The 13,426-nt window shown below is 32.8% G+C and overlaps 1 long non-coding RNA gene across 1 annotated transcript; it reads left to right on the top strand.

The window, feature by feature from the left end:
• Nucleotides 1-7,089: 7,089 nt before the first annotated feature.
• Nucleotides 7,090-9,872, top strand: LOC127842682 (uncharacterized). Its single transcript, XR_008031822.1, has 3 exons — nucleotides 7,090-7,731; nucleotides 8,983-9,167; nucleotides 9,584-9,872. It is a non-coding gene; the product is annotated as an uncharacterized LOC127842682 (long non-coding RNA).
• The last annotated feature ends 3,554 nt before the right edge of the window (nucleotides 9,873-13,426 follow it).

The following is a 13,426-nucleotide window of genomic DNA, read 5'->3' as shown; positions in this document are numbered from 1 at the left end:
AGGTAATTAAACTGTTGTTTAAGTAAACAATGCACAAGCTTATATGAAAGTTCAAAAAAAGTAAATTTTGTTCTATAAATCCGGTTTTAATAAATGGAACTGTGCAAATAAGGAATAGCCATGTGCATAAAACTATCCTGTAAAGAAAAACATCGTTTATAAGAAATTTATTATTACGTTTATTTTATACGAGACAAAGAAAATACTTCCCTCTGGATAAAAACGCATGCAGTAACTATTTGATATCAGCATGATTATGTTTTCATGATGTAATTGAAAACCAGCTACGCGCGTAGTTGTTCATCTGGGACAGATATTGAAGTGATATTGCTTGATATAACATCAACGTTCACATATTTTTAAAGTCCAGATATTGAACCAATTCTCTCGAAACTAAATGTATCCCCACAAAATAGCGGGAACGCATGTGCCGGATTAGTTATACAAATATTTAGGTTATCCGACGTACTTAGGATATACGTGTATGTCCGAATGTTTCGCTGCCGTTACTACTTGATATACCATCGTAATTCTCATCAGCCGAGTTTATATACTCACATGTAGTTTGTACAAAAATAACGCAATTTATAGTGATGAACTAAACCATAATACCAACACATTAAGTTCAATGTAGTTCAATGACCTGCTGTATATTTCTCTCAGAAACGTTACAACCGCACAACCAACGATCCATACGGAATAGCCAAATCACTGTGTATAGTTGGTTTATAATCAGATGCTGTTTAATCATTAAATTGACACGGTATTTACTTATGTTTAAAACGGTCGTATTAAGAAGCATAGATCTCGATTTCGTAAAATAACGACACAAGCACCACATCCATTCATAATCACGTTTTGTCTACTCGTAAAATATTGAGAAATTATTTGTCTTTTGCATTCACGGTACAAAACAATACATATGAGAACATCGTTTTCCGGAAAGGGATTTAAACACTTAAGTGAGCATTATGTATAGGGAAAAACAGGTTAACGTCCTAGCGTTGTAATATGTCCGATGCGGCTAATAATCATGAACGGCGAGGCTTGCAGGGTATATTAAATAGTACAATACGATAGGGCTGTACCATGAGGTTATGTATATCACACCCCTACCAATACGACCCCATTTTAAAAGAAATAATTACAAAAAAGCGCTTCGACACTGAATATTTAGCGGAAATGGTGTTTCACCTTCGACGTGTTTATATTGCGCTTTTAAATTTATTATACACGTGTTTTTGTTTTGTTGCTTTTCTGTTTTAAATGAATAACGTATCGAATTGTTTTAATGTGTTGAATCTGATGATATTTGCTTAAATACTAAGTAATATTGGACTCCAAGTAATATGCACAACCTTCTTTCGGAAAAAAGAAATGCAAGTCTACCACATGTATATTTTTTTTACAAATATATGCAACGAATCAATACTAACTATAATAGCACAAACAGTCAAACAACGGATATGGTGCTGTAGGCTAAATGGTTGGTTCATATAGTCCTCTTATATAAACGTAAACCGGTTGTTATAAGCAAAAGAGGAAGTAAGTTATATTAATGCTTATCCCAACGATCGAAATTCAACATACATCTACATGATGCTTAAATCATTGAGGTTGGATTTGATAACAAAACAGTTTATCACAGTGTACCATGGTAAGTGTATGGTCGATACACTAATTAAGACATACTTTAAAAGTTTACTTCGGTGTGTAACATACCACACGCTTTTGTTACATAACCAATTATCATTGGGCATTACACCACATTTCGAGCTGAGAAGTAATGGCGCGTAAAAAAATCATGACTTGTTTCTAATCACGATTTATGTGTACAAACTGCTATTCGGTATAAACATGCTACGATACAAATGTGCTTAATTATTTGGAAACGAATAAGTTAACTAAATCTTTCTTTACCTGCCTCTAATTGACGTTGATCATTATGTTGAACGCAGGGATAATACATTTTAAAGCGATTCGTGACTCTGTAAATAGCTTGTAGCCCAGAAACATTTATTTGTCGCCTTGAACTTTGAAGCAATGGCAATTCTAAGCCGCCTAAATAATACTCATAAATGACTTGAGGCATGCCAATGGTGGACACGTATCAATAGAGATAATTTGAAATGTTGATATACATTAAGCTAGCATTAACGAACACACATAATTCTATGAGAGTCGAAAGGATATTGCCCGATATTCGAACTCCTGTATCTATACTGGGAATATCATCGGCGCTAATGTTGTATGTGTGTCTTTACTTATAACGTTAATCTAATATGCATAGAGATGTCAAATCTCGCGACATTAAATTTTGCGAAATGATATACATATAATCTTATTGTAAATCTGCTGCCCGTTTTTTGTGTTAAGTATAATATACGTCATTATATTAAAAAGCGACTGCTATACATGATAGCGGTATTGTGACTTTGCAAGCTTTCTCACTTATGTATTGGATAAAACTGGTATTATATGAGTCCATTTCACAGCAATAAACGATCCAACCTTTAAAGGTGAACTTACACTATAATTAGTCTATGTAAAACTACTACGTGTGTTAATCTTTTTTAACTACCTTAACGAATGATTCATTTAAAAGAAACGCACAACGTATTTAGCTATATGGAAGTGGAGCTTTTCTCAGTAGCTGCCATCAGTTAATATTGCGACAAATTGTTCGAAGAGTTTGGGAATCAAGTAATATAAAGCTTTTATCTAGGCCACATATATAAAAAAGGAAATTATCGCTGATATCATATGATAAGTAACTCTTTAATCTCCATGTTCTTTTTTGTCTTTAGAAATAGTTATTTCATTATTTTCCTCGTTTGTGATGTTAGCATTCTTAACTTACGCCGAAGAGTTGGATCTTAACTATATATTTAAATAGTATTCATAAGTTTCATAAAGTATTTCAAGAATAGTAAATGCACCAACAAAGGTCTTAATCATTTGCTTCTTTTTATCAATCGTGTTGCTTTGACGGGGTAGGGAATAAATTCAGGTGAATATAAAATTAGTATATACTTTTTCAATGTCAATAATTTATTATAGCAAACATAAAACAACCTACAGAAAGGAACACGCCATGTTTAATAAAAGCAAACAAAGCTTTTGCTATGGATCAACCAATCAAATAGTATTTACTTCATTGAACAGCTAAACGAACCACGTATTGAAGATGCTTTTGAATTTGTTTCAGAACAAAAATTGTGTCGGAGCACGGCCGAATTATTGTTTCAATTACTTGCAATTTGTTTTCATAAATTCAACTTTGAATTACACAATTTTACATACTAGTATAGACTGAAATTATATTAAATATTGCACATATTTTAGATTGTCGCAATCATACAGACTCTTTATTAATACTGATTTCGATTACCCAAAACACCAACACAATTGCCAAACTTACGTCTATGAAGTTCAATTCTGAAATTCTCCGAGATTCGTTTCCAAAGGGCAATTAAGCGTTTAATAAGCTAGTACGTTAGGGAAAACCGCGCTTAACGTAATTGTTTAGCAATGTGTGTGTCCCTTTTTGCTCAATAAAATAATATGTAGTGTCAAACTAAAGTAATCAACAGTTAAGGATTGAATTTCACAGAAAGCATGTGGATGCCGAGTGTTAAAAAGACAATTATTCCGACGGAATATATACCAGTTCAATGTAATTCAAAGAGCATCTTTTTTGCAGTGTATAATTTACTCTTGTTCCGACGGAATATTTGTCTAGTTCCTCGAATATGTTTATTCCCTAGAGTTCGACCGCTGCTGTATATGTATGATGGGATTGCTTTATTCGCGGAAAGTGCAATTCCGCGCAAATGATAATGCCAATAGTTGTTATATAATATGCCAACAGTTATTATGCAATTTAATGTAATTCATCGGGGGTCCCCAAATGATTTCCGTTGTTTGAATATGATCATAGAAGAATTGCGTTATTATTTTCGTTATTTTTTGCTGTTATGAAATAATCGAGCTTCACACAGATTCATTATCCAATATTGGCTTTATACTTTGTTTCTAATTCCATTACATTTAATGTCTGAATGCTAATCAACGCGTTTAAAAAAAAGGTTTCTATGGTTTGCATCTTTCTACAAGGTTTGAAAAGCTGTTCAGTAAGAAATAAACTTGATGTTTGCTGTATTGGTTTGAAAATAATACATAACACATTTAAGAAACCGTGTATTCTTTAAACATGTAGCTAGACGAAATGTAACTTGGTACTTTAATATACAGTATAAGTCAAGTTCCTAAAATAGTACCAAGACATTAATAGGAGAGAAATACAGTGAAAACAACACAAAAACATCCTCGAATATTTATATGTATCTAACAGTTAGTACTGTTGGTATGTCGTTATGGAAAAGCGCAGGTTTGACGATTACCAAATGTAGTGTTATCTATGGTTTTACAAGTTCAGCTTACTGCACCAAGATTGGTATCCATATGAATGATGGTATTTCGTGTTAGTGACATTTCATTAACCCATTTATGCCTAGTGGACTATCCCATCCTTCTAAAATGGATCAATTTATTTTCAAAATTAGGGATGTCTAGTATATTTATTTCTTTATTTCGAATATTTTTTTACAGAAATTCCTTTCAGCAAATAGCGTAGACCCTGATGAGACGCCGCATCATGCGGCGTCTCATCTGGTATACGCTGTTTGCCGAGGCCTTTTTCTAGACGCTAGGCATAAATGGGTTAACAACACATACAACGGAATTATGTGTCCTGATTTATTTTTTGGATTCGCATTATTCGCCTATTCAATATATATACACGGAAAATATTTCTTCATTTAAGACTTAACGTTTTTGCTGTATTCCGCATACGTTCACTTGGCGGACTATTTTGTTAAGTATCGGATTAAAATAACGTCTTCATATTGGTATGCTACCACACAAAATAGCATGGTTAACCCTTTGCATGCTGGGAAATTTGTCGTCTGCTAAATTGTCGTCTGCTGAAGTTCTAAAATTAGCATTTTCTTCGATTTTTTTTTCAAATAATACTATCAGAATAGCAAACAGTTTGGATCCTGATGAGACGCCACAGAACGTGGATCCAAACTGTTTGCAAAGACCTTTAAAATTCGGTTCCCGCACTGAAAGGGTTAACTTCTCGATCATCAATTTCAACTTTTCTCAAACGCGAACATAAAGTGATTGGTAAAATAATAGAAGCAACCGAAGAACAGATAACATCACGAATCTACAAATCGACATATAATTATGAGTTAAGAGAAAATATGCATGTAATATTTACAAATTGAAAATATAAATAAAGTGTAAGAAATTAATATGTGCCATAAATGTGTTTCTCTTTAACATTAATGTCGATGCATGATTAAATTGAGTGTTTTAATTATATTGTCGATATATAGGTATATGCAACAACATTATACATTAAAATCTTATTTCATAATGATTTCTCTGTGATGATAATATGAATAGTAACAACATTGTACGTAAGTGTTATTGTGTTACCCGGTACATCAAACCTAAGAAGTTTGGACATGGGGTTGGAAGCAAAATAATTCAGTCGAATACATGTTAACATCTACGGGTTATCTAGGCTTAGAGGGGTCGTTGCTTTATTGTTCAATTGCTGTAAATCAGATTCTTCGACCATTAACGGAACATGTAAGTTAATGTCGATAAGTTAATTCAGTTTCGATCTTAAAACAGCAAAATGCATATCAGCGTTTTATCCTTCTTAAAAAACACAAGACACCTTTAGTTAGAGTATTCGCAATATGTTACGAGTGTAAATGTTGATTACTTTTACGTTTATGCCAAAGAACATGTATACTGGTTGCGCTTCATAAAATTAATAAAATCTATACTGCAGCCGTTGAATATCGTTCGGCAAATAGAACAGTTGCCAACAAGAATATGTAATCAACACATGTGAATTTTTCAAGAGTTAGATAAAACAACTGCACCACAATATCGAGGAAATAATAGCTCGCGGGAACAAACTCATTGAAACTGCTTATCATAAAAGTGGTGTGTTGATTATGTATCTACAGTAACATTTCGACTTTTGTCTTATAGATATTTGTATCATTATATTAAATGAACTTACGATCAGTTATGTCATTATGCTTTATCATTGTTCAAATAACACATTAAAAGCACAACCTTTTAGCATGGCATTACAAATAACTATATATGCCAACATTCGGCTCACACATATCCCTTTTATGATGACATGACAAGGTCTGTTTTAGCAGTGCGTGATATTGTCAGCTGATGGGATGATGCCAAATAAAACAATTTATAAATAAGCTCAGTAATGATTCCCATGGAACGTTAAAATAATTGCCAGTTAAATTGTATTTCCCTTATCAAATTTAAATGTGAACTGTTTCGATGCAAATATGGTTGTTAGGTGTTTATTGCAGTAATAAGTTCAACATATATTCATAACTACAAACCATACTTATGATTAAGTTATTGGACAACAAGAAAACGCGCTGAATTAAGTTGTTGGGTTTCAGCTTGAGTATTAACTCTCACTTCCATTAAATAAGAAGTATTCTCTTACTTTTATCAGCACCAGTGTTCTATCTTTGTAGCGTTCTTCTATAATGTGTGTTGTGTGCAAACTAATAAGTACCCTAGTATTTTAAGTATTGCAACCAATAGATATACATTAAAATCAAACTAGGTTATCTCTTCAACCAGCAGGAATATATAGAGAATATATGGTTGGTGACTTTTGATATCATGTGATATAAGACGAGTCTGATATGGCGTAGGAAAAGGCGAGGCTTGCCGAGCCTTTTCACACGCCATATCGGACGAGTCTTATATCACATGATATCAAAAGTCACCAACCATATATTCTATTTATTATGCCACATTTTAAAGTAAATCAGAAAATATTCACAAAACAAACAAAAACAAACAACCGCTAAATTCATTGATAAATATGCAAATTAGTAGCAACCTGATTACATCCGCTAGCGTCTACGCATATATTTTTACACATAAAAAAATAGTTCGAAAGTAAGCAACAATCAATCAAATTTAAACGCACATTATACAAAAATTAAAGCGAGAAATCGAAACTTAAAAGAACAATTTCTGCACTAAAAACACAATACCAATATTTTTTACAATAACACATTCGACATGTACTTCCAAGAGTACACACCGACCGCTATTTTCAAAGCGAATGTGTAGAGTGAAAATTTCAAACAATAAATACAGTAATCAAATGGAACGGGATTTTAACGTAGTGTGCAATTTGGAAGTGATAAGAGTGATTTATTTTTCAACTTGTCCATCTCCGTAATATACGTTTAGTTGTGAGATGTTCACAGTTTTCCCCAAAAAACAGGCCTTCACGTGCGAAATCAAAGTGGGTGGGGAACGTGTATTTCGAGTCGCTGGAACTTCATAATGAAGCTGCTTTTGTGCAATATTCAGCGACGTTACCAGCTGTGTGTTAGACGAAACGAAAATGCTTTGGTTTTGCATCGTGTTTTGAGACTGTCAGGGTGACATGATGGATTAATTGCTGTTTGACTGACAATAAATGAACATGTTTGTGTTTGGAGATTGCTGAGGTTAATATCTTCACAATTGGGAAATCCCAACATAAGTTGACTGCCAGTTTGACCACTGATCTGCATAATATCAGTGGGAGAGCATGCTGAATCCCGCAGCTTCTGCACCATATGTTTCCTGGCCGAGTGGTTGGTAAGTTTCATTGTTATGTATGCATGCTTAAACACGTATGTTTCATTATTTATGCCATTTTTTACACCCATTCTCATGCTGATGAACCAATGATTAGTGCCAGTTGTTCTACTGTCGCGAACTGTTTATTCAAAATTGTGTAAAAAAATGAGTTGCGCACTGTTCGAAATTGTGAAAAAATGAGACACGCACTGTACCAAAATTTGAAAAAATGAGTCGCGCACTGTTCAAAATTGTGGGAAACATTAGTTGCCCACTGTTCATTATGATTTTAAAATTGTGGAAAAATGAGTCGCACACTTTTCATAAATTAAATTTTGAAAAAATGAGTCACGCGCTGTACAAAATTTGTAAAATGAGTTGCTCACTGTTCAAATTTTTGCAAAAAAATAAGTCATGCACTGTTTATTCAAAATTGTGGAAAAATGAGTTGCGCACTGTTCAAAATTGTGAAAAAATCATGTCAGGCGCTGCACAAAATTTGGAATAATCATTTGCGCACTGTTCAAAAATGGGAGACAATTTTGTGGGGCACTGTTCATTCAAAATTACAAAAAATAAGTCACAAACTCTTCAAATTGTGAAAACACATGAGTTGCGTATTGTTCAAAATTTGTAAAAATGAGTCGCGCACTGTTCAAAATTTGGAAAAAAAGGAGTCGCGCACTGTTTATTCAACATGGTGGAAAAATGAGTCGCGCACTGTTCACAATTTTAAAAAATGAGTTGCACACTGTTCAAAATTGTGAACAAATTGAGTCACGCACTGTTAATAAAAAAATTCACTGTTGAAAACAGTGAACAAATGAGTTGCGCGCTGTGCAACTTTTTTGAAAACATGTGTCGAAAACTGTTCAAAATTGTGTCGCCCACAGATCAACATTGTGAAAAAATGAGTTGCAAACTTTTTTTAAATTGTGAAAATTTGAGTCCCGAACTTCTTTAAATTGTGAAAATTTGAGTCTCAAATTTCTCAAATTAGGAAAACATACACATATTCCCTTAATAAGCAAAAAAATCCCCGAGTCCATACTAAAAATATTTTAAGTTAAAAGAAATTCTTAATTATTTTTATATAAAGTGGAGTTTATACATTTTCATTTTGTATTAATAATATTGTGTCTATTAAAGTTGTAATTTGTTCAAGTTGTGGCATAAAAATGTTATTAAAACACTCTATTTTGAAATGTTATCTCCTGTTGGATTTGTTTTATTTTATTATAATATGAAATGTTTTTCTTTTAATGGCAGAAAGTTGCGAGCACACATTCCATGGGTGATGATATCAACCAAAATTCTTGGCGGCACAGTTCTACCCTCGTCAGTTGCACTTGTCCGAGTCTTTCTCTGCCTCTCAACCAACTCGAGATATTCCCCCCCCCAACTGCATCCCGGCACAGCTTCACATCAACCCATCTAATTAATTTGTCGGAAAGGTAATACTTTATTGTCGACAAATTTATTTTTGAGAGTATTTATGTAATTGTTTTATCTGAACATGTTATAAATCTATATGTCACTATATTTATAAAGTTTCAATTTTAATACAAATTATATATCTGGATTTTTATTTTTAACCCTTTGCATGCTGGGAAATTTGTCGTCTGCTAAAATGTCGTCTGCTGAATTTGTAAAATAAGCCTTTCTTCATTTTTTTTCAAAGATTACTATCAGAATAGCAAACAGTTTGGATCCAGATGAGACGCCACGTTTTGTGGCGTCTCATCTGGATCCAAACTGTTTGCAAAGGCCTTCAAAATTCGGTTCCAGCACTGAAAGGGTTAAAGCAGTTATGCAATGAATGTTTGATGATGTTTTTTTTTTTCTAAAGGAATCTCTATTTTATTTTCAGGTTGACCACACAAATTTCCTGTTTGGTTGTGGAGATAGAATCATTTTTTTGTGAAGGTTTGATTTCAGACACTTAAAAATTGAAATTGTCATGTATTATTAGGCATGGCAGGCATTAGCAAAGCATCTCAATCAAGTATTAATTATTTTACTTTGTCAATGTTAATTCATTGTGTATGCTATTCACCTGTTTGCCTTGCTTTTTATAAGAATGACACAAAAAAGGAAAGCATTTGTAAAGTATTAGTTATTTTTGTTTTATATATTCTTAGACGAGATGTTTAGTGAATATGTGCATAAATTCTTCTTTAACTTGATTAAATCTGTCATATTTTATTTAAAACGTGTTAAGTATATTTGTGTTACGTTTTAAATGTTTATCATTACTGTTTTAAATTGTGTTCATCTCATCTGCAGCCAATGAATGGTAGGCTAGCGGTGCACATTTGTATTTGTTTATTTTTTTTCCATTGATTAATGCTCATTTAATTTATGTTTCACTATAGATATATACTTAATAAAGTGTTAGTTTTGTTTAAAAGAAACAACTTATTGTTTATTAATGTTCTAACTTCTGAATAAAATATGAATCGCTGTTTGTTTCCATTTAAATCAAAGAAGCGACATACCACGCCTACAAAAAAGTAGTTCTCAGAATGGGCGGGGCTAAAACATGGAACGCTAAAAAAATCATTAAGTAAACAAAATATGGGCAGAGTTTTAAAACGAATATTGATGGGCGGAGCTTAAAACTGTTATCGGATGGGTATCCGATAACACTTTAAAATATCATGTCAGCGTCTCCAACGTAAATGCGCTGTCGTGGCATAATAAAAAAGTATATCCAAATATTAACTGCCTGCCTGGATTTCACGCATTAGATAAGAAAGTACCTTTCAAGACGCAATTTTTAAAAGCATGTTGTATTTCATACGTTTAGGTTTTAAGATATCAACACTAAGATTCAAATAGTGTTTAATATCAGTTGTATGACATCGTAATAATGTAGACTTGATTGTTGAGTTCAAAGGTTGATGTCGATATTAGTGTATGCTGTCTATTTAGTCTCAGTATCTTGTTTTTATTCGGATCGGAATAGTATGTTTATGTATCAGCAAATCAACATGCAACTATCAAAAAGCACATTTATCAATAAGAACGAGTCTATCTTAATGAAGTGTTCATTCGACACACCTTTACACATTGACGTATTGTTGTTTTTAGCAAGTATTGATAAATATAATAATAAAACATACAGTTACTTTTTTAAAGGCCGTTTATAGGCTTCCAATAGGAAAGGTCGACACGTATATTATCATGTCTGTTGCACTTAAACATTGCACATGATGCACAAGTTCTTTGTTACTAACGACCATTATGACATTCGTCAATGATAATACTCAAATAATGATGTTCGTTTTTGTATACTCGATTACATATTTGGACCTAATCTGGTCGCTATATTAAATAAGTATTAAGTATCTACTTCTACTCCCAATGGGTTTAACAGACGGATCGAAGGCTGTTATTCCAGTATAACTATACGTTGTATGGCTTAATGTGTGTATTATCTTGCTTTGGTAAGGTTATTGGTCATTTGTCTGGAACAAACGACTAGCGGCCAAGGTTTTGTCTCAACATAAGATGTTTGGAGTTTTGTTTTGCCTTATTGTATACATGGCACACGCATTATCGCGGGATATATGATTTATTTATTGACGGTTTAGCTCAAAATGGTCTCTCCTGTTCAGCTGGCATTTAACTATGCGGCATACACAATGGTGATAAAAATGTATAGTTTTCGGGTATAGTCATTAATATATATATCAACATATATTATGTAAACATACTTTCAACCCACAGCGTTTATACTGACGGCTCGTCCACTTATGTCCTTCGTGAAATTTATGACAATCAGTAAACTCAACAATAAACGCATAACTATTGAAATCAGACGGGTGTGGTTTCCCCTTGGACGACAGTATATAAATGTTACATGTCTGACAGGGTGACAGTTAAAAATAAGTAAATTTGTCAACTTGAGGAAAAGTATTTTTCCGAAAGTTGATAAATTTACTGTCACCCTGTCAGACATGTAATATCTATTTTATTATACCGAACAAACTATTCAAACAGGAACAATTTATATGAACCATGAACAATTTTAATAATCAATAAGTGTATTTAATTTCAGCAATGAACAACCATTAATATGTTGAGTGGTTCAGATTTTCTTGCCGAGAAAAATGAACTTCGCTTTATTTGGTACCGACCTAGTATGATTTATGCCATCAATTTTCTTAGTCGTCAATTATTTCTTTAAAAATATATTACCGAACCAGCTTTCCATATTTTATTTTCATCACTTGATAACGCAATTTAAGACGTACTCGTGTGACGTCATTTCGGTGACGACACATTTTGGGACAACAATATGGTCGTGGTGGTTTTTTAACACTACAATATTTGTTTAAAGCATCGAACAAATCCAAAACGTATTTCGGATTGTTTGTTTGTCATGCATAACACCTTAAGAACAGACACTGAAAGTGTATATCGTTGTAACTATTGTTATTAGCATTGGATTAAAGTTGCCATTGAGGTAAGCGTATCGTTTATACTAAATTGATTTTTTTATGACTCCTGTCAAAGCTTGAATAATGGCATTAATTTATCTTACAGCTCAGTTTCAGCTGCAATTGATAGTTCATTTATCAAAATACAACTGAAATGCAAACCTGCGTGCTGCGCATGCGCGAATGGGACAGTTTAATTTTTTACCATTCCGCATGTGATTGCTAAGGTAGCGGGCGACAGTATTTTTTGGACAGTTAGTTTTTTTCCCGGTGGTTGCACGTGATTGCTAAGGTAGCGGGCGTCAGTATTTTTGGACAGTAAATTTTTTCCCGCTGGGTCTGACAGTATTTCTATGTCTTGATGGCCTATGGGATTTTAGCATTGTGAATAAAAGTGAGGTATAATATATCTATATGGTGCTATGGCTTGTTGTCAAGCAGTAGACAGTACACGACGTCTCTTTTGCTGGAGTTAAATATATCCATTTAAGGTACACATTTTGAGTTGCTTATAATAAAGATGCATTTTATATAATAACAAAATGAAAATATCAACATACTGATCTAAAAGATTTAACTGAACATGCGGTAAACACAATTGGATCCATACTTATATTGGTATCCAATATATAAATATATATATATATATATATATATATATATATATATATATATATATATATATATATATATGCGTTTTGTTCGACTTGTGTTAACTTTTGGTCAAATTAAAATAATTTTCGTTTAAATAAAAGATTTATTCTATCATGATGTAACAGTGTTTTATATAATGATACTAACCAGTATGTTGTTTGTTATACGGCACAACGGGATGCCCAGTCTTTTTTATATAGCAACATACAAATATTCATATGCATATTGCACCAGCAACAGAAGATACACATGGTACCCAACACAAAGAAAGAAAACAAACATTGCGAGATTTGTTTACCTATACAAGGAACATCATCATTACCTAATACCCAGAAGACTAATTTGAATTAATGTTTAAAACGAGATATACACCCCTATTACAAGGATGGGTCAAACATATTGTAAAGAGCAACATCATACTTAAAAGATGCTTAAAAACGTATTGTGTATGAACACGCATTGGGTTGACCTAAATAAAAATGTAGCCTATACACCTTTACATAATTCGTTGAATAAATAGCCTGGTAAAAGTTGTATAGCTGTACGAATGTGTGACGTTGATTTGTTTTTGTTATTACACATTAATTAAGATTATTATAAGAATGCATTTATCT

The sequence above is a fragment of the Dreissena polymorpha genome, chromosome 8 (assembly GCF_020536995.1).
Source record: "Dreissena polymorpha isolate Duluth1 chromosome 8, UMN_Dpol_1.0, whole genome shotgun sequence".
Lineage (NCBI taxonomy): Eukaryota > Metazoa > Mollusca > Bivalvia > Myida > Dreissenidae > Dreissena > Dreissena polymorpha.
This window is presented reverse-complemented; position numbering and strand designations above follow the sequence as displayed.